Source organism: Anas acuta, chromosome 4, assembly GCF_963932015.1.
Source record: "Anas acuta chromosome 4, bAnaAcu1.1, whole genome shotgun sequence".
NCBI lineage: Eukaryota > Metazoa > Chordata > Aves > Anseriformes > Anatidae > Anas > Anas acuta.
The window spans coordinates 35,102,751-35,128,790 of record NC_088982.1 but is presented as its reverse complement, the minus strand read 5'-3'; the positions used below and the strand labels follow the sequence as shown (position 1 = coordinate 35,128,790).

Here is a 26,040-nt window from a genome sequence, read left to right as displayed (position 1 = left end):
CATTAAGCAATCTGATCAATAATCAAAGGCACCCAGATTAAAATTTAAAGGCAAATTGCATTGGTTGTTCCTGGTTTAAAAGGAACCTTAGATGTCTGAAAGGAACAGGCTTCTCTTAAAAAATATTATTTTAGGGGATATCTAGGAAAAAAAAAATTAGCAAAACCAGTTTGCAACTGGCAATGTAGGATTATGTACTTATGAATCCCCAGGCCACATGTTGCATGGAGTTGAAGCAATTTCTTAACCTTAGAGATGGCTGCTCATAACATAAGAATGTGTAAATACAGAACACTCCCTGAATAAATACTATGGTTAGGAGCCAAGGGTTCTGCAAGTTAACAATGAGTTATTGTTGCTGTTATTGTTTATGATACCTTTTAATGGAATCGAAGAAGCAAGACGTAACAGGTCTACATGGGAATGGACGTATTACAATGAGGAAAATTTGCACAGAGGCTGCACTTGGTCTTCAAATTGTTTACTGGTAAATGACATCATACACTATCTACTCACTCCCCAGCACCTTTTATTTATAAAATCCCAATGGACTGTGGCCTTTTATTTCTTTCACTACCTTCAAAAAGGGCCTGGCTAATGCGGAGTTGCAGACTTTCATATGATGTGAAGTTCCTGCCAGTTTATACCCTTTATTCTTTTAGTGTGTGTCATGAAAATAAATCTGCTACTTCCATCAAGATTTTCTGAAGAACAAAGTGTGAGGACAAATTCTTTTCAGCATTACACCGAGGCAATGTGACTAACTAAGGGACTGTATGATGTAACTGGGAGCAGTTTGGCTTTTGCTGTATAGTCTATGTATAATAGAGATGAATAGAAAAGTCAGCAAGGGAATATTTCAGGCTGAATGTCAGGAATTGTTTCTTTTTACAGTGAAATCTTTTACAATAGAGAGTAGTCCCTGGAGGAAAATGGTGGGAGCTCCTTTACTTGAGTCATTAAAAACTGGACAAACCTCTAGGAACACTGGAACAGTCTTAGATTGGCAATTATATGAACTATGAGCTCTTTTTCATCTCCAATTTCCATGAAAGATGGATAGATTGACAACCGTTGAGGTAGTTTTACTGGTGTACTGCTAATGCAGCTCTTATATTTGCCAGACCAGGTTTTCAAAAGACATTTGGACAACTGTGTTTGAAGTTGTTCTTAAATTACACAGCAAAACTCTGTTCTTCAGGGAGGTGGCTTTCAGCAGAAAGAATTCAGTATGTTCACCATAGTCCTCATCAGATTTTTTGCTTGTTTTTCTCTTGGGCAGCTAGGTCCATGTGAAAGACTTTCCTGTGAACTAATGGAACAATGGTCATGATGTACCCATTAAACATCACCCAAACTGAGCCCCTGTCTATCACTTCAGTCACGGTTGCTGTGAAAAGTGTCTGGCTTGGAGGATCTCTTCAGTGAGTTTTAGAGTAGTTGATGTGCCTTGGCCACACTAACGTCACCTCCCTAGTAGAGAGGATCTATTTACTTGTAGGGGGAATAGGGAAATCTGAGAATTAACTGAGAATGAATTGGAAAGGAGTTTCCACCTGAACAAAAAGTTAAGGAAGCTTAGAAGTGAAATAAGAGCACACAGATGGAAACATTTCCCATTGCTGGTGTAGAACCTTTTATAGAGAATTTAAGCCATTTAATACTCACTTGCTTTTCTCATTTGCCTTTCACAGATCCTTTAAAAGTAGTTCACGGGTGCTGATGAGAACCAGTAGTCTATGTTCACAAACATCCATGAAAGGAAATGGGAGTGAAGAGCTGTGCTCTGTACAGTGATTTTTGATCACCGTACAGTGATTTTTGATCATCAGAAGGTGACTTCTATTCACTTTTCTTCTCTGTCTTTAAAAGTAGCCATTACTGGACCTTGTCTTCTCACTTGCTTCAAGTTTCTGAAGTTGACAACTGTAAAGTAGATGTAAACAGTATGTCTTACGAGAAAAATTCTGAGTAGCCTGGGTTGATGCATGTTGTAGGTCTCTGCTTCTGGCAGAGAGTGTCTCTGCTGTAGTTGCAGCCAAGGAGCTCCAACAGCAAACAAGGAAAGAGACAGGTGGATCTGCTTCCCTTTAAATAAAAGTTCTTCATTGCTACAGGAAAATAATTGGTGTTTCATGCCTTGTGATACTTTTTGTGTTCTTATTAAAAATACACCAAGGTCTGACTTTATGAAGTTTTATATTATGACATACTTGGATTTAAGGAATCGTTTTGGATTCTCTGAACACAGTACAGAACTGCTGCTGATCTCCCTGTCCTCACTAATGCTGAATCATGTATCATTTCTTTGTTTTGTATGTGTAGAATGCATGACAGTGTTAATGCTTGTTAAGAATAAATGAAATAAAACTTCATCACCAGGTTTCCTGCTCAGTATAATTATTTCAAAAGTAGATAAGAAGTATATGATACACGTGTACGATAATTATTAGAAACTGCATATTAGCTGCCTTAGCACAGATGTTCCTGATGGTGGCATTTACTTTTGTTATTCCTTCCAGGTAGAAAATTTATTGCCTGTTGATGTTAATCTCTGACTCTTTTCCGTCTCTTCCATGTTGGCTCCAGAAATCAGGATGTAAACCTTAGTTGAAGGTGCCTAAAATTCCAGGTAAAGATGAAATCCATTGTATGATTTAAACCGTGCTCAGAAGTGGCAGTCAAGAAACTGCAAGTTAACTTATTTAGTTAAACAATATGCCAGGATTGTCTTGTTGAATTAGATAAAGCCAAAATGTTTTAGGTGAAGAATGTAGGATGTGAGCAAAAACAAAGGTAAAGATGTTTCCTGCAAGACACAGTGGACCAAATTAATCTTAGAGTAATATTTTTAAATTTATTTTAAATTAAAAATATAATGATTATAAGAAACACCATGTTTTAAATGAAAACAAAAGAAAAAAGGGTTGTAAGTGGCTCAAAAGAAAAAAAATGTGACTATTAGTACCTTTATTAGAAATATTTATAAAGCCTTTAATCAGATTCAAGTTCTAGAGCCATAATGCAGTATTTGCATGGTTTCAAAGAAGACCGCTGCTGCTTACTACTGCTACTTTGTCACTTGCAGATGAGCTGGGAGGCATCTGCTCATCTTATGTTGTTTAATTTGAAGAAGTACTTTTTAGGAAAAAAGAGGAAGAAATTTGGAAGAGGAAGCAAAGATCTTAACCAATGAATAATTATTATTACAGAAATAATAAATAATGATCATGCAAACGATCTGACAGGATATTAACTGTGATGAAAAATCACCTCATCTTGTAAAGTAACCTGCCAAAAGCTGCATATATTTTAGTATGTCATTTGCCTTATTGTGCTTATTTAAATCCTATGAACTAATACAGGGAAAAAACAAGACTTAGATCAGACTATTTTTAGTTTCCAGTGTGTGTGACAAAGAACTTCTCCCAGTGCGCTTGGTTAAAGAAATAAAGAAATGAGCAAGAAGAAGGGAAGTTTGGTATAGCTAAATATATAAATAAATAAATAAATAAATAAAATATATAATATATAATTTATAATATATATATTATTTTTTTTTTCATGGCACAGGCCACGAACTGAACTGTGTTACTAGTTGGGAGCAAGAAAACCAGTTGCCAGCCTTTTCTGGCAATTCTGGCTTTTGGCAGTGAAGCTGGGAAAGCTTTCCAGTTGGGGAATCGTGGTGGAATCATTTTGCCTGGGGAAAAAGGCCTTGAAAGGAAGAGCACATGTGAGGAAGAGGGTCCTGCTCTGCAAGGGGGCATCTTTGGAGGGGTTGGTACAAGCAGTCCCACAGCTACATGAAGGAATTATGCTGTGAATGCTAAAAGATTAAAAAGAGCACTCTTTCAAGCCTCTCAGAAAGTCCTTACCTTACCTTGGGACAACAGAGTCAGAACGTATTAGATTAAACCAATCATCAAAGGCAGGAAAATTAAGTACTTTGAGCCTGTTTTATGAGCCATCTCTGTCTATCTGCCTTTCCTTCTACACACACACACATATATATATATATGCATGTAACCTATTCTGACTGCACAGTATGTGAGTTCTAACACCATTTGGAAGTGTTACACTTGGCACGTGTAGAGAATTTCTAACATGCCAGATAAAGCCTGGGTCCTTTGGAAAGTTGAGATGGCAGTCAGTCTGATTCCCTGCAGGGGTTATGCATTGTTTATAAGCTTTTAATCATATCTCAGAGTTTTGAAATAATGTTTTTGGGAGCTCAGCCTATTGTTTTCATCAGTTCTGGCTCTTTCAGCACTGGGAAGCCAATAATTTGGGGATCATCACTTGCTCCTTCACAGAAGGTGTTAGGACTTATGAGAATATGAATGGAGCTTGATAGGTTGCAAATGGCTAAATATGTCAGCATTTTGCTCAGCCGTGAACTTTTGACTAAGATCACAGTAAACAGACAACAGCCCTGGTGGGCCAGATTTCACGGCATTGCCTCACGTGAGGTAGAGGTATAAAACTGTGATTCTTAACGTGTTTCTTTGATTAAAAAAATTCCATTAGTTTTCCAAGCTGTGTCTTTGCACATATTCCCAAGAGTGTATTCAGTTTACATGGCAAGTGCTTGGTAACAGGGGGGCTGCTGGGGTGGCCTCTGTGTGCAGAGCCCAGCAGCTGCCCTGTGTCAGATCAGAGCTGGCTCCAGCTGGCTCCAAAAGAAACCTGGTGCTGGCCAGAGCTGAGCTAGGGAGTGATGCTGGTTTGGCCTCTGGGAGAGCAGATTGAAGACAGGGAAAAAAAACTGCTGCACAACAGTAGCTGGGAGAGGGGACACCAAGCTCAGTGAAGAAGGGAGGGCAGGAGGTGCTCCAGGCATGCAGCAGCAGTTCCCCTGCGGCCTGTGGAGGAGCCCCCAGTGGAGCAGGTGGATGTGGCCCTCCCCAGCCCCATGAGAATAGATCCTCTGCAGAAGGTATAAAGCATTACCCAGGATTTGGACTAAAGTTCATATGTGATATGCAAATTGTGAAGCTATGTATGATAAAATAAGTATTATAGTAATTTAACAAACATGTATGCTATGGCAATATAAATAAATGTATAAATATGTAACCTGTAGTTACTACTGGATTTATGCCCTGCCAGACTCCAAAAAAATAATTTAGCAGCAGAAACAAAAAAGCAAAACACCAAAAGCCTAGTAATAACTGTCATACTACAGAGCACATTTATAAACATACTCCTGATATTAAAGATGAGTTCTTTGGGGTTTAATATAAAATAAGAAAGCAATTAATTCCCTCCTCCACCCCCCACCCCCCTTTTTTTTTGTGCTTTAGGAAATCCTATTTTCAACTCAGCATTGAACTATCTTTAATTCTTATCTGCATCAACATGGTTATTATTAGTGCTTACCGACATGAAAAAAGATTTAAGCATTAACATCTACAGGATGTAAAGTGACTGGTTTGTAAAATGAACTGGTCTTCAAAAATAGAGTTCACCTTCTTGCAGTGTAGCTCTCTGAATTTTGGAGGAAATCAGGAACTTGGGTTTACATGGGAGGTATACAAAAATTATTTTAGGGTATCATCAAAGTCACCACAAAAACTCATGAATTCAGAGCTGTTGTTTCTGAGCAGGCATAATGTGAGCAAATTGAGATTCTGGGCTTTGGAAAAAATGCAAAGATTTGCTTAGGAAGACTGATGAGCTGTTGAGGTTTGAAGTTTTAGGCTGGCAAGGGGAAGCTTCTGCCTTTGAAAGTTGTCTTTAGTGTTATTAGTGAAATTTTAGCTACATTGCAACAGAACAAAAGGAAGTCAGAACAAGATAGTATATTGTAAGAACCTCAGGCAGGCACTGTTTAACCAATTGGTATTCTCAACACGTCTAAATCTCATGATGGCCTGAGAGATGGATATTAAAACACAAGCTTCATATCAGATGGATGACTCTCTATGCTATGCCTCTATTGATAGATTGTCAGGAGCTCTTCTAATCTATATAAGACAGGGAGTCAAGTGGATGGAGAACAACTTCGCAGAAAGGGAGCTGGACATGCTGCCTCAACGGAAGCCAGCAGTGTGCCCTGGCAGCCAAGTGGGCAAATCGCATTTTGGAGTGCATTAAGCGTAGCATAGTCAGCCAAGCAAAAGAGGTGGTTCCCCTACTATACTTAGTGTTGGTTCAGCATCACTTTGAGTATTGTGAACAGTTTTGGGCTCACAGTATAAAAAGGATATTGATAAGGATAAAAGGCACTTGAAAACCTCCAGAGGAGGGTGATGTATCTGGTGAAAGGGCTGGAAGGCCTGTCCTGTGAGGGGAGGCTGAGGACACGCGAGGCGCCCAGCCTGGAGAAGAGGAGGCTGAGAAGCAACCTCCCTGCCCTCTGCATCTCCTGAGGAGGGGAAGCACAGAGGGAGGCACCGGCCTCTGCTTCCTGCTCACTGGTGTCAGGACGTGTGGGAACAGCACAGAGCTGTGCCAGGGGAGGTTTGATCTGGCCACGAGGGAGAATTTCTTTATCATGAGGGTGGCCGAACACAAACACTGGCACATGCTTCCTAGAGTGGTGGTTGATGCCCCACTCCTATCGATGCGCAAGAGGCTTTTGGGCGCTGCCCTCAGTAATGTGCTTTTAACTTTTGGTTATCTGTGAAGTGGTCAGGCACTGTGACTCAATGGTCTTTGTAGGTCCGTTTCAACTGAACTATTCTATATACATATTTGATATATATAATCAAGATTGACAAACATAACTGCACTGCATAATAAACTATAATTTAACATAATGATGTATATAATATAATGCAATTCCAACTACATTAGGTTGCCCATAGGTCAATCCCAGCGTGTACTGGTGTCCGAGTAAAATCAGAGCAGATTTTTTGGATGAAACTTCATTCTTCATTTATCCAAAACAGAAACTTGCAGAAAGTATTACACAGATATTCCAGATGCACATCTCATCTTGACTTTGAGGTCAAGAATTATTTTACAAATATTTGATCTCTCAACAAATGTTATGAAAAATTATGTATTATTACTTCAGTAGGAGAGTGACAATTTTTTCTTCAAAGTTCCCACCCCCCCACCCCACACAGGCTAGCTTTGACTTAGACCTGACAGTTAAAAAGAGATAGTTAAGTAATTCCAATTTAAAAAAGGTAAATTTTTATTAGATTTACCTGTTATGAAATGTTATGTGGTTCACTCACCTGTTTTCCATGTGAAGTGTCATCAGGGAATCTGCATTTAATACCATTTAATAAATAACCAAATGCTAATAAGTGTGACATTCCAGCTCTTTGAGATCAAGAGATTTCAAATCACAGGAGAGAAATGGTATTATCTCCTCTGCAGAGGCTGTTGTGAGGGGAAGTAACAAGGCAGGAGTTTACAAATTAAATTGGAGGTGCTGGATATATACAATGACATTTACTCAGTTTAGATTGTCATAATTTTGTCTTCTGAAACTAAAAAAGCTACTAATCTAAATGATGTCCTTGAAAATCCTTTTGAGACTGACTTCAATTTCTATCCACTTTGCATTCTAGGCATTCTAGGAGCTTTTTTTTTTTTTTTCCTTTATGGGAATAGAGCACTACTGAATTATTATTTAGCCAGTAAAGACAAAATCTACTAGGGGATTTAGCATATCCAATGTTGAGCAGAAGGAGGTGCATTGATAATGACTTCAGCAGAGCAAGAAACAAGAATGATACCCATTTAGTATCCTTCACGTGAAACAATGCAGCATCAAGGTTTTAAGCACAGCTGTTGCAAACCTCTTTGGGATCCTAACTCTTCTCTCTCTCTCTCTCTCTCTCTCTCTCTCTCTTTTTTTTTTTTTTTTTTTTTTTTTTCCCTCAATGAATCTTTGTCAGTGAATGCCAGAAATTTCTAGAAAGCTTATTTCATTATCTGGAGAGTGGGGGAAAACCTACATAACAGTTAAGCAGATAAAGGATTCTATACATCTACCCATGTTTTTCTCATTCCTCAAGGGTATTTCTTTTTTCCTCTCTTGGAGCTGGTAATAACTTTTTATTTTCCTGTATTTTTGAGAAAACCCACCACCAATTTATCTTCCTTATATGTATTTTCTGGTAGTTCTAATTTCAAATGTGTTTAAGATACTACCTGTTTATTAAAATTGGTAATAAATGACCACAGCTAGTAAATCTTAATCCTAGAAAACAAGAAACATGATTATCGTATCTCCTTCTCTGGAGATATTCAAGGCCTGTCTGGATGCCTACCTGGGCAGCCTCCTCTGAGGAACCTGCTTTGGCAGGGGGGTTGGGCCCGATGATCTTTCGAGGTCCCTTCCAACCCCTAGAGTTCTGTGATTCTGTGATCATGTCGTTTAAATGCTCAGATATGATAGCAAAAAAAAAAAAAAAAGCATGAAATATGTAATGATTATGTGTAATATTGTAATAGGTAATTATTTGAACCCCTGAGCCTTTTATCATCCTTTTTCTTTGAGGAGGGTGAGTGAGAGAGCAGAGTGGAGAAGCTTCACTAGCTGCCCGTGTGAAAATATGACACTGTTCTGAAAAGAATTTCTGTAAGAAAGGTCAAGAATTTCCTTTCTGAATCTTTCTGAAACTGGGGAAGTTTAACTCCCTCTGTAATTCACCATGGGGTGCTTTTGCTTTGACTGGTGAAGATGCGGGTAAGTGAAAGCATTCTTCACATCCCTGTAAAAGCTTTCTATTCATTTCCTTTCTGAGGGAAGAAGAGGACCTAAGAGCAGTTTCACCAGATCAGATCACTCTATCAGCAACCTGTCTTTGAAGCCAAAACTAGATGTTCATAGAAAAAATGTATGAGCAGAATCTGAACGGTGATGATTACATAAGAGCTGTCTGTTTCTCACCTGTGGGTTGAAGTCTAGCTTCTGTGCATGGAAAAGAGAAGCAGAAGCTATGTCCTCACTGGTCATGTTCCTCCTAGCATGTTTTCTTAAATACATTTTGAGATGGGAGGTTGCATTTTTTAATCAGGATGTCCAGCACCTGATACAAAAACAGGTGGCCTAGTGAGGCTGTTCATTTGAATTGCCTTTTTTAGAGGTATAGAACTCGTATTTTCACAACACTGCATCTATCACTGCAAGATCTTTGTTCCCAAGAGGTAATCAGCACTTTAGAGTACATTTTTATGAACAAAGCTAAGATTGTTTTTTCTTTCTCCATGTGCTATATTGTACATTTGTCTACATTAAATTACTTCTATCACCTTATTCCCCAATCACTCAGGCTCATAATTTGGGCCTCCTTAGTTGGATCTCATCTTTATTATCTTGGAGTCCCATACCATAACATTTCACATAACAAGCCAAACATTTATTTGGGAGCTGAGAGATCTGTTTGTTTTGGAATAGGAATTTTGAGTTTAGGTTTTAGTATCACTGTTTTTTATTTTACTTTTGGAGAGGAAGGGGCTCTGGACTGGACCTGGGCTGTTACAATCGGATACCAGTGTCAATTCCATCTGCTGTTGGCTTGAGAACTGTGAGGACGGTTTGGGTGTTGCCATAAGCACTCTGTCTCTCAGCACATCCTTTGCTATGAACTTGTCAGTACTGGTTCTGCAGCCCCCCAGTATCTGAAGCACAGTCCTCAAAGTCAAACTTTTATTTCCATTCTATTTCTCTTCTCAGGCTAATGTGACAGTGAAGGAAGTATATGTTGATGTCACAGTCCATTTCTTAACACAATCACAATTCACTTCATGCAGTTATTTTGGATGACAAATACACTCAGAGTGATTATATTTGTAGCATTTTCATCTCTCTGTGGCATTCCTGGCAAAAAACAAGAAATGCCTGCACTCTTACAGTTTCCTCACCAGTCTTAAGCACTGTTCATTTTAGGTTGCAGAACTCACCTTCTCAGATACGTTTTTCTGATTTGAATGAATCTTCTGCATTCAATCTGCTCTAGATCTGGATGATTCACAGCCAAAGATATGCCTTCTCCTTACACCCAGCCTTTCTGGTTATCTTCCTATTGTTCTGCTTTTCTAATGCCAAGAGCACAGTGTCCTCTCCTGAAGAAACTGCTCTGTTCAAAGTGCAGGTAACTTGGAGTTGTGTGCAGTGGGAACTCAGCAATGAGGTGCTGTTCATCCCTAGTTTGCTGGGGCTACAGGCAACCCAGAACCTGGAGAGCTGATACAGCAGCCAAAAAGGCTTTCAGTGAACTGCAAGTTCCTCAGCTGAACCTGACTCCCTTGCCTTCCTCCCCAAATCAGTATTGACGTTTGAACTGTTTAACTTATTTATATATTTGTTTTAATATTTACTATATTTAACCTGTTGCTCTGAATTTCAGTGTGTATGTTAAACAAATTTGAGGTTATTCTGGGTTATTTTATTTGCCTTCTATCCACTTACTAATAATTATTTTTAATCCTAGCACTTTAATGCTAAGGGACATCCAGATCCTGATAAAATAAGCAAGGGAGTTAGATTCAGCAAGATCACTATTTTCCACTATCGCTGTTATGATGGCAAGTTGTAGCTCAGTATGATTTTTGCTGGTATTAGAAAAAGATCAAATGCTTGGTAGTGACCTGAAACCAGGGTTTCAGGGCTGATCTTGTCTCAATGGCTGCAGTATTGTTCAGCACCTCCCCTGCTGGCACTGGCTCCCACAGTGCTGGGGTGGAGAGGCCTGACCCCCATTCCCATTAATGGGGAACCAGCAGCAGCCCCCTGGATTTTGCAACTTGTAGGCTTTTGCTAGGAGCCAGTGTTCACGAAGGAGACTGCATTAAGCTGATGTATAAAATCAACCTCCTACCATGAATGTTATCCTCCCAGCAAAGACCTTGGGATTCTGATGGCTCATCAACATCCTCTCCTGCTCTTCTTAAGCAAGACGGAAACTGTCACCATCAGGATGCCCAGAGACACTGGAAGGGTAAGCGTAACACCTGAGAAACTAGGAAGGTTTTTTGGTATAAAATTTAAGAAAATATTAATGATGCTTTCCTATATTAGATAGTTTGGACTATGCTGTTAAAAAAACAAACAAACAAACAAAAACACAGTTGAACTAACAGTAAATTCCTGGTTCTATAAACATAGTGTTTTCCTTTTGGTCCATAACAAGATGTTGAGTGTAAAAAAGTCAAGGGCAAGGACAAAGGAAGACAAAATGTATTTTACATATCTTAAGAGCAAAGTGTACTCTACTTTAAAGGACTTGATTTTTGTATAGGAAGAGAAGAGCAAAGAATTGTAAGAAAGACATTTTTTTTACCAATTAAATTATTTTCTGAAAAAGGATGATTACATGTAAGCATTGTGGAATGGGGAGAGCACATGCAGTATTGTATGGATACAATATGCCACTTAAATGCATTTTAACCAATCTCTGTGTGAGCAAAGACTCAAATAAGAGATGACAATTTTTAGAAAGTAGAGCAAAGGCTTATTGAGAAAAGGATTAATGCTGCAGAGGGCCTCTCTTTCCACCTCAGAGATTTCTGGCAGACATAACTGCCTTTTGGGAAGCAACAAAGGGAAATGGGTTTCTTCCCCAACAAACAGACTTTTGACCAAAAGTAGATGGTGTGAACTGGTGTCTGGCAATTTATCTGACTTCTCTAGATGTTATTAGCAATGCAGATGTAATCAAAAGCCTAGTATGTTTTTAAGAGAAGTCTTACTAGAAGTCTTTCCATGTCTTTGGTACATGTTGTAGTTCATAAAAAGCATTACCTAGACAGGAGGTGTGGTTCCATGCATTTGACTGTGTGTTTACACTGGATTTTTTTCTGGAGGCACAAACAAACTTGTCTGTGTATGTCGAACCAGAGGATGGTGATTTCAGCGTGTGCTTTTTTTTTCTGGTTTAGCTAAACCCTTTGTAGAGTAACTAATGCATGAAGACTACTACTGTAAGATTTTGCAGATTTAAATGTTACGAAGGGGAACTCAAGGATTAAAACAAAGACATCAAAATATCATATGCTGTTTTTTGTCTGCTAGAGAATCAATTCAGCTGCATGTAACTTTAGGTTCTTATTACTGCAGAGGTGAAAAATGCAACCTTAATGTGCCTTGTAATCAAATCCAAAACCTTGGATCCCAAGCCACCATGCAGCTAAATGCTCTGGGAGATTGTTCTTTATCTTCTTGGAGGTAAAAATAAATCCATGAAGAAAGTGCAGTAATTCTTCCATATGTTTGGACATTCTCATTCCCCTCCTGTTCATGAATGTTCTTTAATGTTTCCCCCACTAGTGGGTTTCTTTTAGCCTTGTACAGATACCTGATGGATGATCGATGTCCTAGAGCTTCAATTCTCCTGGGGCTTCCAGCCTAACCTCGAAGCCTTCAGGTGTCATATATATTCAATGCCTTGGAATTTTTTTCCATCCATTTTAATCCTCTATCATCAATCTGTTAACAATAGCTGTATGTTTTGTTTCATCTCAAGAAACATCTGGAATAGTTGTACATATTTAGTATTTTTTGTTGAAAGGATCTTTTTTATTTGGTCTCATATGTCATTTTTCTTTTTTCATATATTTTGCCTAGCTACCTATTTTCACTTAAATATATCGGGTCATGAATTTGTAAAGTGGATCGTTGGCCTGCCATCAAATAATGTGTCTTTGAGCAATTGACTATGCAGCTTTTTAGTAGTGAGTAAGTCTTCTGTATTATCTAAGAGATGTTTGACACCCTTTTAGAGAAGTTTTCAAATCTTTTCTAAACAACCAACTATTGTGACCAGACACAAACTTAGCAGTGCAAACATTTCCAAATAAAACAATAAATGATTAACTGACAGATAAAAAGCTAACCAAAGGCAGAAATGCAGAGTTTGTCTAACATCATGGTAGCTGTGGTAGTTTCAATTCAAAATAAAGAATAATAGTTATAGTGTAAATTTTTGGTATAACAGTCTGTTGGGAAGAGTACTTTTCTGGGGAAATAAATGGAAACAAAAAAAAAAAAAAAAAAGCCACTACATTGTGCCCATCTCAGTTCTCTGGTCACATCTTGGAGGACAATGCTTCAAACACCAAGCTAACAAATAGTAATAAAATGGTGGTAAATGGGTAGAGGTGGAGGAATCATTTGTTTTTCCTGGAAGTAATGCTATGTACAACTTGGAGTAGTGCAAGAATGTGAAAAAGGGCCAAAAAGGGCGCAAAGCAGGAGTTCTGGATGAAGGCATCCTTCTCAAATGAGTAACCCTGTTCCTGGGGTGATTTGCCCTGGACAGAGAGGAGACTGTGAGCAGCCTCTGACACTCATGCCAATGTAGATTGGGAGCATAGTTAAAGATGGATCTAGGACACAAATACATCCCTGAGACCCACAATTTAGATGGAGCCTCTGAGTTGGAGGCCAGTTATCTTTATGTTGTGTCAGCTGCCTCTGCTTCTGATGTCATGGAGAGGCATCTTAAAAGGAAATGCTGGCCTCTAAAATTTGACTGAGCTCCCTCTCCCTCTCCCTCTCCCTCTCCCTCTCCCTCTCCCTCTCCCTCTCCCTCTCCCTCTCCCTCTCCCTCTCCCTCTCCCTCTCCCTCTCCCTCTCCCTCTCCCTCTCCCTCTCCCTCTCCCTCTCCCTCTCCCTCTCCCTCTCCCTCTCCCTCTCCCTTTTTGTTCTCTTCTTTTTCTCTATCTAGTACTTTGAAAAGAGCAGAAATTTGTAATTTGAACCATAAGCATATTAAATTAACTGTCACTCTTGGCTATTACACTTAAGGACTTTGCTTTCAACCTGATTTTAGAACTTGCTCATCTGTACTTCTGGCTCCTATGTTTTAGGAAAGAGGTCTAATGTCGCTGTAAGCATTAAGATTTGGCTATGTTCTGTTCCAATGTAACAGTTCTGTGGAGCTGCAGGAAGTTTTATTTCTGTTGCACATCTGCAGTAAAAACCAGGCATTTGAAACCTGAGCCCCTTAAGGGCCCAGGTCTCAGAGATATTGATCATCTCCTGCAACTTTTTGTCTGCTTTCAATTCCCATTGCAGTCAGCAGGAGACAAGGCTCTCAGCACCTTGCAGGATCCAGCTCACAGAGGCTACTTTTGGAGAAGCTTGTCTGCCTATGTATTCAACTGGCTGGATGATCTCTCATCAGATGGCTCCATATGTTATTGCACAACCCAGATATTTCTGCTGTCAACTGCAGGTAAAACAATGTCTGAATTGTCTGGACTCAATTTGAAAAGTTACTAAATGAAAGCGAGTTAGAGTAAATGGATTTAAGTGTTTTTGAATATATATATATATTTTACACTTGAAGCTGCAGTTTAGAGTACTGCCTATATTCAGAAGGGGGGTCATTTCTATGAAATTCTCTTTTCAAGTCATTTTCCTGTTTAATAATTTAATAATTAAAGCAGTTTAACAATTAAAGAATAGGGGAGATTAAGTCCTAAATGAGGTTTCAGAGGTTTCAGTCCAATTCAGAATAAGTCATGTAGTAATGAAGGACATAGGTGACTCTCCAGTTGACTGAGGTGGTGGAGGCAATTCATATATGATGAGGTCCCCAAAGCATCTTCAAAAGGAATAGTGAAAATTTAGTATGACTGGAAATGCCAACTACCCCTGAACATCCCAGGCTGTCATACCAGTTGGACCGGGGGAAGAAGAAAACCTCATACAATGATTTCTGTGGAGAACTAGAGAATTTTTTTTTTTTTTTTAATTAGTCCTGCAAATTTGAACATTCCCTTTTAGCTTTTCCTCATAGATGCATTTATGAATAATGCAAATTATTGAACTTAATGCAGGAGAACTTATGCAGAAGATGATAGTGGATGATCCCTTCATGATCCCTTCTACCTTACATTCCCTGAATAAAAAATAAAGATCTAGAGATAGACTATACTAAACTAAAAGCTAAGTCCTACTTTTACACGATAAAATAAATACATAAATAAATAAATCTATGGCTAGCATTTGAGGCACTGGAAGAGCTAATTTCTAGAAATGTGAGAAACCTGTTAATCCAGTTGAAGTCAAGGAGAAATGGTGCAGAACCTCAAAAAACCAAACCTGAACTATCTTAAATTAAGCAATAAAAGTTGAAAGAATTACAAAAATGTTGAGCTTAACACTTATTGAGTAAACTTTTTTTCCCCCCATCTTTCACATAGCCATTTCAAGTATATTTAGCATACACTTTCACTACACTCCTGCCCCTCCCCTTCTCAAATGGGACAGAACACTTTAAGTTGCCTTCCCAGTTAGAGTTTTGGTCTTGAGTTTTCCTGTTTTCACTGGAGTTATACATATGCCACATGGAGCCAAAATGGACAGTATACTGACAGGTGAAAGCTAGTGATTTGAAAGAAATCCCTCCTCCACAGACTCAGTCTAACCTCATCCTGAGCAATTATTTTGGTAGTACAGTTTCCATTTTCCAAGCAGCAACACTGCCAAAGATTTTGGTCTGTTCAGTGCAAAACTTTCTACCTAAAAAAGTCGAAGCTAAATCAGCAGCACATTGGAATCAATTGGTGGATTGAGAACAAGAAACAGAGGAAAGGCACAAATATATATGCAAAAAATATATAAATTATAAAAAAAGCACACACACACACACACATATTTAAAGAAGAAGAAAATCTTCATTTAAGCAGTTCAGTTTCTGTAGAAAAACAGTTATGCTGAAAAGACTGGAGCCGATTCCCTCAGGCAGCGACTGCTTGGGTGATAGCTTTGCTCTGGCAATAGCAGTCTGCAGGTAGGAGTTCTCAGCTCCTTGGGGAGGTTGAAAATGCTGCGGTGTACCTCAGAATTCCTTGGTAATGCACACAAGCCTGATTTTTCTGTGCCCATGGAGGAAGGTTACGTTGAGGGTGAAAGAGGAAATGGGAAAGTTATGGAGGGTGCCACATGGAGCTCTGTGCCACTGGCCACTAACACAACCTCCTCTTTCCTCCCTGTCTCCTGAAGCACTCATCTTTACTCCATCTGTTCTTCTGGTAGCTGTATCCGAGGAAAAGAAAGTCATTGAGGTAAAATGCCTCAGTTGAGTGGCTTAAGGTACAAGACCTCTCGTAGCAACATCTTCCTAGATTTTTTTATTATTATTATTTTTGTTGTTTTTGTGTTGTGTTCCCCTACTTCCATTGACACAACTCACTGCTGGGCCTTGCAAAGTCAAATATATGTTCAGAATTATGATCTCTGAATTTAAGATTTATTATTAATGAAGAACACAGTTTCTCAGTCAGAGCATTGCTGTGGCTAATGCCATGGCCAGGCAGAGTCACCCTCTGCCTCCTGGCACACTGAGGCAGCTGTGCTGGATCCTCCCAAGCCTGCTGTGAGGGGCTGAGGCCTATTTCTGCTGCACACAGCTGAGCTTTCATCCACCTGGCTTGAAGAGCTCTTGCTGTATGCCACAGGTCCAGGAGAGGAGGCCATGCAGTACACCCTGAAGTGCTTGTACCACAGTCTGTTTTGGTGTGATGGGTTACTGCAGCATCCGTATTGAGTAGAGGAGCCTGCCTAACGCAATTTGGAGCTTGACTAGTGACACTTGAAGTAAGAAATTGCAACACTTATGAGAAATATTGCTAACTGAAGTTCAAATAACAAAAGCCATTGAAGAAACGGTTCTCCATGGGATTAATCTCATGAACAGGGAAGGGAGGATGCATACAAGCCATTTTGAGTTGCTTATTCCAACTCACAGCATATGTTAAACCAAGTCAGATTAAAAGGCTGCCTCTTTATGAGCAGGCGGTGCTGAGTATGATCACAAACTGGGCCTTTTCACAATGACTGTGTATTTGGTTCACTCTCAAAAATAGTTATTCTAGACTCTCTGAGGAAAAATTTATTTGTGCCTTTATTTAAAGAAAATATTTGAAAACCTGGGTACAGCTTGGTCTTGCTTTTCCCAACCGGAAGAAATATTCCTGCTTTCAAACACTTTTAACAGCTGCAAGGAAGCCACAGTCAACTTTGATCTGTCAGTGAAATTAGTTTTCCTTGTTAATAAAACCTGATATCTTGGACAGGATGTTTAAGAAGTGATTGTGGACCAGTTTTAACCATCGGTGTGCAAACAGGAGTCAGCGTTAAACTTGTGTTTAATAGAAGAGATACGCAACCTAAACACACATAGCAAATTGAATCCCTCCAGAGAAGCACACAGCCCGCCTTGCTGCAGGCCTGCTTCTGCCCCCTTTGAGGTCTATCATAAATCTCCCGTTGCCTTTTTGATTTAGTGTCAGCTGCTGTGACTGTGTAGCTGCTGTTGGGGGGAAGTTTGTGTACCTCCGAGCAGCTGCCTGGAGGGTCTTAAGTAACTTACCACTGGCTGGTGCAGGCTTTTGGTCAGATATGACCTTATTGATAAGAATGTAGGCACTTTAAGGCTTAGATGTGGGTTTTCTGGGTATCTCTGTGATAGGTAGGTGCCTACATTCCTATCTTGATTCAGGCTGTGTGTAGCTAGATGTATATTCGTATGTTTTAACTGATGTCAATGGGACTATTTACTTGGGTTATTCATGCCCTTAAATGGTTTAAGAAGGAGGCCTCAGTGAGGTGAATCAGGCACTGGAAACCTAAAATAGATTTCCAATAAACCTAATTAATTCAGAATTCTGATTTTCATTACAGTGTATTAAGTTAAGTCAGATACTGAATAGGAGTAGAAACAAAATGATGGACATGGTGGCACTTACTGCCAGGTTGTGGGTACAGTACTTGTCATCAGATAAAGGGGATCTAAAGGTTAGCATAGATGAGTAGATATTTTTAACATTTGAGAGACAATTCCAGAAAAAAGCATGTGAGAAAAGAGATGACAGCTTGCCGTACATGAGAAATCTGCCCAGTATTATATACAAGGAGACAATATAGTGGAATTGTGTTGGGAAATACAAGAACTGTTGTTGATTTTATGAAGTTATATAGCACTTAACCTGGTATTCCCAGATGAAAAAGAATAGGAAGAAATCCATGTTTAGAAGTGAGGATGGCTGAAAAGAGGCAATCTGGAGAGGTGAAAATGTAATAATTTCCTCCAGCAGCAAACACAATGGAAATGAAACTCGTCTGTCTATACACTCTTACCATTTGAGATACTCTAGAGTATTTTGCAAGGCCTCCAACTGCAGTTCCAGAAGAGCTTGGGTCTCCTGTAGGTCCTGTGCAGACATTTTAAATGTCTTTCAGCAACCCAGATGTAGTGGGGGCTTTTGTTTAGGGAATGGAATCTCAATGTAGTAGACTTTACTTTTTTTGTGCTGACTTTTAAATGTGAAAAATTAGACTCAACAAAGTACTTATGCTCCTTTTAGTTCATTTTACTGGAAAAAGAGAAGACGAAAAAAAGAAGGTAAGAACTTAAGTGCTGTGCTGAATCTGGGCCAGGTAAGGAAGTTCATCGCACACAACAGCTAGGGCCAGCTATTCTCCATGTATTCATACAGCCTTCCTGGGAACACTGATCTTAAAGAGAGTGCCTTGGTTTCATGTGAGGAAACAATACAGAATTAGGAATTCGGCTGGATCATAGTGGGAGTACAGATCTACTGAATGCAGGTGAGGGCTGTGATTTTATATAACCTGGGAACCTTCAGAGATACTTGCTTCATTAATGTTGGTCCTCTTAATGCAACTCCCTAGGAGACGCATAAATTAGCTTGGTTTCTGTATTACTGTCTAGTCTGACTGCAGAGAGATGATTCTGGACATGGGCATGATGAGATGTTTGGTTGTGCATGAAATGAGTCATCTCAAATAAAGAGGGGAAGAAGGCCAGCTGAAAATGATTGCACTTGGATAGATAAAAAAAAAAAGTGAGTGTATGTGTGAATTTTCTGTAGAAAGAAGAGACAGATTTACTATGTTTTTTTTCTTGTTTTGTTTTGAGAATTTAATCACGTTGGTAAAGCAGTGCAATTTTAATGTTTAACTTCGCATTTCTTTAAGAAATATATAAATCTTAAAAAGTAGGAGCCTAAATGGTTGTTATGATCTGACCTAGTGGATAATGTTTATTAGTCCTGAATGTGAAGGGAGATAATTATCCACCAAAACAGCAAACATTAAGACCCCATGAAAGTGTGAAACCATTGGTGAGTCCCAAGGTTCTCATTTGTGCTAGGCCAGAAGACCTGAACCGGTGTAAAGTCAACCTCACCTTAGATCAGTTCTGAGGAAAGCCCTGCTTTTAAGTCCAGTAGCATCAACTGCAAATGAAAATCCACTTAATTTTTAGGTAGGCAAAAGTAAAACATCTTCAAATATTTCATTGTTAACTTTGTGCTGTATTAATCTTCTCATTTGTCTTTCAATCAGACAACATCTGTTCTTTCTCCTATAAACTATAAACTCCAGCTTTACCTTACACAGTTGTTTTTTAATTTCTAAATAAATACTTATATGATTCTTCATCATACTAATAATTTTAGTTATGGTGGTTGCAATATGTACTGAAGATGCTTTTTTTGGTTGAATTTGTCTCCATTTCATCTTTTGTTTAAAACCAACACTCATTAACTTCAACTCCACTATTAAAAATAAAATAAAATAAAATAAAATAAAATAAAATAAAATAAAATAAAATAAAATAAAATAAAATAAAATAAATAAAACAGAAGCACTTGGGGGAAAAAATGAACCAAGCCACCAACAAAACAAAACAAAAACCAAAAACCCACAAATGCTGATTAAAAACAGGGTAGTCCTGCTCATATGTGTGATCTTATCAGACTGGCCTTTTTCTTTCCAGATGTCACAATTTTATGTGGTGTAAATGATACTCTCTTTACCCAGATGGTCTAAGATAGAAACAGCTTCTGGGAGGTATACACTATTTAATTCTGTACATCCAGGATCTATAAAAAAAAGAAACTGGTCAGTAAAGTGTCTGAATTTTGCAATATTCATTTGGGAATAGAAGCCCTGAACTGACTGACTGCACACTTGACCAGATGTGGTCTCATCTTTATAGAAAACAACCAGACCACCAATAAAATTATTCAAAATATGACTCAGAGTGGCAATCACAGGGCTGCTATTCTCATCATAACAAGCTCCACTGTGCACAAACAGTAAGGGTCAGATTTAGTTCTCATTTACACTGGAATATAACTGTCTTGAAGAGAGGGGATTTTTTTTTTTTCTTCTCACAGAGAAGAAAAAAAAAGTGACTTTCGTCCCCTTTTTCTGTACAGGCATAACACACATTAGGAAGCAGATAGGTAATTCAGCACATATTAATAGAACCAATAATTGGACACAAAGGGTTTAATTAATTTTGTTCTTGGATGGTAGTATATGGTGTAGGAGTCTCACTGAAATGAAAGCCACATATCTGAGGGCAGAGCTGACCCATATAAACTGAGTGTGGCTTCCCTCTTAAATGCCAGAAGCTATTGGATTATTTTCAGAAGGTCTCCTTGGAAATGATTTGAAGTCAGTAAATAATCAAATGGAGAAGTATTTTAAATTACCTTATTTTTGTAAACACGGTGTTAGTTTTCCTAGAAACGAGACCAATTTCAACAAAGCTCATTATTTAGCTGAGTTAAGTTAAGGATGGGCTGAAGACAGTGTTTATACAGTGCCATAGTCTAACCTAACATAAGCAGGTGCCCTCACAGTGCTATTTGTGCAATAGCATCTGGTATTCTAGTTTTGGGTTTGATGACCCTAACTGCACTTCCCCAGAGCATGCTGTTTGCCTGCTTTCTGCAGACCCTTTGGTACAAAGCTCTGCTGAAATTCACTGCCTTGGAGAGTTGTAGGTGATGCAGAATTGTTTGGTGACTCCTAAGTGCTAGGAAATCTGGAGTCAGTAGTGTGGGCAGCAGCCACCCCTGTACTGCTGCCCCCGTCAGCATGGGTGGTTGTGGCAGGGAAAGGCAGGCTGCCTGGTTGCAGCTAAACACATACCCTTGCAAACCACAGCACCAAGTGCAAGTTAAAGAACATTTCTGCTTTGCCTAGTCTACGTGGGAATAGGAAAGATTCATACAAAGCTTAGTGGAGTCCCTGAATGCCACCTTTTCTCTTTTGTCCCAGTTCCTCTGTATGCTGTATCTTCAGCTTCAGTTTCCTTGTACTCTTTTCTCTTTAAATAAGACAGGTAGAAGTTCAGGGTGTTGACTTAGTGCTTTTTACAAGTGAATTTATGATGTAGAAAGAGTAATAAATGCTAAGTAGAGTTTATATCTTAGTATGTAGGTTGCTTCTTCAGAGATGACTTTTAAGTGTAATTTATTCTTCAAGAACTGATTTTCTTCATGATTTATTTATTTATTTATTTATGGAAAACATCTCTCATAAAGTATCAAAGGAAAGAAAAAAGAAACAAGGTTTTTTTTTTTTTTTTTTTTTTTTTTTTTTTTTTTTAATGAAAGTCATTAAAGTTGGTCTTGAGGCTTACTGACACCAAATGCAGTTGCTTCTTCCATCTTTGATTTTCTGCTAGTCTGCTGGTCAACTGACCTCTCAAGCACCTAGTTTTATTTAGACTCTTATATTTTCATGCTCAGCATATGTATTTTTTGAGTGTGGAAGTGTGAGAAAAATTGCCAAAAAATAAACAGCTGAAATATGAAGCCAAAATTTTATAATTTTTATTTAGGTTGGTAATTAGAGACGTCAATGTTGTGGAGGCAATAGTGACTCTAGTAAGTCAAAGATGCTCACATTTGGAGGAAAGAGTTAATCTGACAGCATAACTGAAAACATTAAGATCTGTGCAAGAGACTTTGGCTGATGCTAATATAAGTGGCTAGACAAGGCCCAGAACTAGTAAGAGGGTCTAGCAAGGCAGTACTTCTAAATTGCTGAGTAGGCAGAAGATGAACTGAGAGAAGAAAGTATTCTTAAATCAGTCGGACTTGCTTTAGAGCCAATATGTGTATAAATGATCCGACCAAAAAGTCGGAAAGTGTTTGCCAGATTGTTCTGGAAAGATGCAGGTGAGTTATGTGGGTTGCAACTGGGAGGAAAAGAGGATGTGTCCCTGATGAAAACTCAGGATGTTAGCAAACAGACTAAACTGTTTTGGTTGGGCAAAATGTCCTTGGGTGTCCGTGGGAGCTGGGAAAACTTGGAGAGAGGTGGAAGGTCTGAAATTTCAAGAAGCACATGGTGCAGCAGCAGAAGTAATTGCCACTCACCTTGCTGAGCTCCAATTGTTTTCTAAGAGGCACAGTTACATGAATTGCCATCTATACCACTGCAGCTTGTCCGGTAAGCATAGGCAAAGAGAGAAACATACTGGCAGAAAAGTATAAAGGTACAATGAGAAAGTCTGAAAGTTGGCTATGTTCTTTGCATTTCAGAAAGTTTTCAGCTTAATACTCCCTCTTGACACTCCCCATCTCTGGACGTGTTTCTTTTTCTCTGTTTCTACCAGGTAGTGGATGAAGTTGTATTCCTCTTGCCTGCCTGGAGCATCTCTGAATCAAATCCCAGCTGTTGCCTTTCCTGTGAGTATGTGGCTATTTCTTTTTACTTTGTCCTGCACCAGTGAAATTTGGCACCCACAGGTGGTATGACCAATAAAGTTTATCTAGATAAGGTTCAGTGCTCCAGTTTTGCTTTGAAACACCTGTCTGAGACAACCATGAATGATCACTATAGCTCCTGAAGGTGGCCACCCCAAGTCACTCAGTACACTTCCATTATGCAGCTTCTGTTTCTCTTTTCGTTTTGTTTCATTTCTTCATTGTAAGTTATTTTCAGACTTAATTTCCTCTGTGGTATAGACTGTATTCTACCTGAACTAATTTATTTCCTTTTGTAAGCCAGTGATTAAACTATGGTCTTTAAAGAAAATGTCACTTTTGCACTATGAAAAACTGAAAAAATCCCTCTTAGGACCTTTGTTTAACTCATTTGTGGAGATACCTGTTTTATTTATGTATTGTTTTTGCCTTGTTGCAATATCTGAGCACTTCTTCAGCATTATTCAGTTTATCACTATAAAGTGAAGTAGAAAACTCATTAACACTTTTGTAATTGATTAAGCTTTGCAATGAGATAAGATTTCTGTAAAAATGATAATCAGATTTCTCCATATTACTATTATATTTAATTAAATCTGCCAGTTATGTTGGAAGTTGCAGGATATCTCATTGCAGCTGATAAGCATGAGAGGTCATTTAGCTAAATGTCAGTAGCAGTTTACCTTGTTCTTGCTTAGGCAGCGCCTACTTATTCTGTGAATGCCCGGAGCATCAGGCCACATGCAATGCCACCATAAGAAGAGTCTGAAATTTCCCCTGGGATCTGAGTACATGTACAGGGAATTTTTGTAGTGGAGGAGTATGTATATACAAGAAAGAGGCAAACAGATAATTAAAAAGAACTGCAGAGAAATATGTAGAGGGGCCTGTGTAGTAGTTGAAAGAAAGCCAAACAAATGCTTGGACTGCTTCTTCCTTTAGAGAAAAAGTAGCACATGTGAGAGAGGTGGCCAGAGACAGTGAGCATGCTGGGTAGCATTTGGGGTAGAAAATCTGACGGAAAGAGTCTTGGAAGTATAAGAAAACATCCCCTATCTCTTCCTGATGGATCTGTGCAGAGCTTGGGGAAGACAGAACTTTATGCACATTTATTTTAACTTAAGTGGGATTGCATCAAAGAGATGTCTGATGCCATTGCCAATTTCACCTTCTAATGCAAACAATATGAAACTCCCCACATATATTAGCTATATGCTTGGGTCAACTGGAACACTTTTTCAGTTTGTATACTTTAAAGTTAAATACAAGTGAGGAAATTACCAATAACAGAAGAGCTACGTACTTTCTTTAGCTCTTGAGGAATCCTACTGGAACTCACTATGTTTTGAATTCCGTTCTGAAAAATATACCAGTTTTCATGTTGCAAAACTAATATCCTCTTTCCTGTAAGCAACAGTTTTACATTCCCCAGTCTCTCCTTTGTTTCTGATCAACCTACTAAATGTGGCAAGCTTCTTTCTTATGTTTCCTTATGCTTCAGAGCTAATCATTCTTTAAAATAATCATTTATTTTTCCAACCATTTTACAGCACAGAAAATGCTAAGTCACAGAAAAAATGCATATTGCAGCTGGAAATGATATTCAGTACATTAATTAGATCCTTCCTCCAGTCTTATGAAAACACAACTGAACCATAAAAGAAAAACACTACACTAGCTCAACTAAACATGCATCAGTTACTCATCAAGGAATGACTTTTGAAGCTTCTATTTTCCATTGTAGTCTTCAACAATAAAAGTAAAGTAGTCTTCAACAAAGTAAAAAGTCAAATAGTCTTCAACAATAAAAGTAAATCCAGTAGAGCTTAGTATGGATTGATAGTGTTACTTAGTGCTGTTGCATTCATGCAGGAGACTGAACAAGGCTTTAAAATATGAACTGAAGTGACAATTCCCCTGCTGTCCCCAAACAAATCCGCTTGGGTAAGGGGATAGGGGAGACAGATAGAGGAAGAATTATCTCCAACTGTTGAGAGAATGAGAAAGAAAAATAGGAGAGAAACGATGGAAGATAAGATCATTTTCAGAAATAAGTAAAATAAATAAATAAATAAATAAAAGCAACTGCTAAATAACAGTGACAGAAAAAAGAGATGCTGGGGCAGAGAAAAAGAAGTTTGGAATTGCATATCATGGTTACCAGGCAGTGGTGTAACCAGTCAGTGTTTGAAAGTTTGCTTACAGACAGGACTAAATCGTGTGTGATTAATGACTCCTAAGAAGGCAGGAATTGAGATTAAAAGCTGTCACTTCGAAAGCACCTGTTAGCCTAGCACTTGATTTGGGAGATAGCTGTTTTAATAGATTTCTTACTTTTCAGCTTAATTTCCTAAGAAGTTACAGCTTTGGTCATTTGTTTTTTGTTTTTTAAGAGTCACTTGCTGAATGTCTCTTAGTAGGTCTCCCCCCCCCTCCCCCCCCCCAAAAAAAAAAAACAAAAAACAACAAAGAAGTGCCTTCCCTCCCAGACTTTTTAACCAATTAGTCACATTTAACAGAGAATGAGGGACCTAAAGAGAAAACTATCCCAAACAAAAGATAGATGAGACCTAACATAGCAGAGATATTTCTTTAATGCTCCTCTTGATGGGAATATTCAGGAATAACTCAGCCAAATATCAAAGAATCAGTATGGAGGAATAAACAGAATGAGAGGTTATCCACTGAAAATATCCATCAGTGACAGGACAAGAGTTGCCCTATTAGACAACAGAGAATTAATTCTGGATTCTTTCACATCTAATGACCAGACCTAGCCTTACTACAACACAATGACAAAAACTTGATTTCAAAACAGGCTTTTGAGGAAAACAGGATCCTGTAGTTCCCCAAAGCCTACAGATGATTAGTTATACTTTGTTCAGTTGCCTGAACTTGAGTGTGGTGGATGTCTCTGTGCCTACTTTGTGCACATATCAGAACTGAGTCTTCAGAGCAGGTTTTCCTACACGTGAAATCTCTGAAAGGCTCCAGTTAGTGAAAGTTTTTTTTTTTTTTTTTTTTTTTTTTTTAATGCTTCAGGTCTGTCTCCAACAAAATGCTGTTCTCTAAGCTTCTGTTTAGGTTTCTCCTTTTGAAAATGGGTCTTGAATTCTCAGAGGCAAGATTGGAGAACTGAAGCAGTTAACTCCCCTTCCTTCCCATGCAGTCATGCAGTAAGGTGCTCTCCTGGGAAGTGAGAAATGTACAGCTGTGGAGGAAAATTAATCCCAGTTTACCATTTCCTACATACATCTTGTGAGCACTAGGTTACTCAGTAAATGAGGGGGTATCAAGACATCAAAGTGATGTCTTGATAGTCATCACTCTGTCATCAGAGTGAAACAGGCATTTCAAAGAGATGCTTCATGCTGGCAGTCCAAGTAGAAGGACCTTCCTGAGAACTACTGTAGGCCCATTCTGGATATTTTACTGCTGAGTGAAAAATTGAGACAGTGCTCTTCTCAGTACAGTATATGTTCTTTTTCCCATTCCATGGTTCCTACCCATTTTCTTGCCTAGGAATATCACAGAGGGTTTAGATGCCAGACATCAGAGCGTTTGGTGTGTTGTTCTGGTCACTTTTGACAT

At 38.7% G+C, this 26,040-nt stretch overlaps 1 long non-coding RNA gene across 1 annotated transcript in view; it reads left to right on the top strand.

Moving 5' to 3' along the window:
- The window catches only part of LOC137855960 (uncharacterized), a 220,401-nt gene that overhangs the window by 179,934 nt on the left and 14,427 nt on the right, over positions 1-26,040 (top strand). Inside the window, exons 6-9 of the long non-coding RNA XR_011096090.1 lie at positions 1,695-1,835; positions 2,523-2,632; positions 13,985-14,144; positions 22,359-22,431. This is a non-coding gene — a long non-coding RNA (uncharacterized lncRNA). The remainder of the gene's footprint in view (positions 1-1,694; positions 1,836-2,522; positions 2,633-13,984; positions 14,145-22,358; positions 22,432-26,040) is intronic.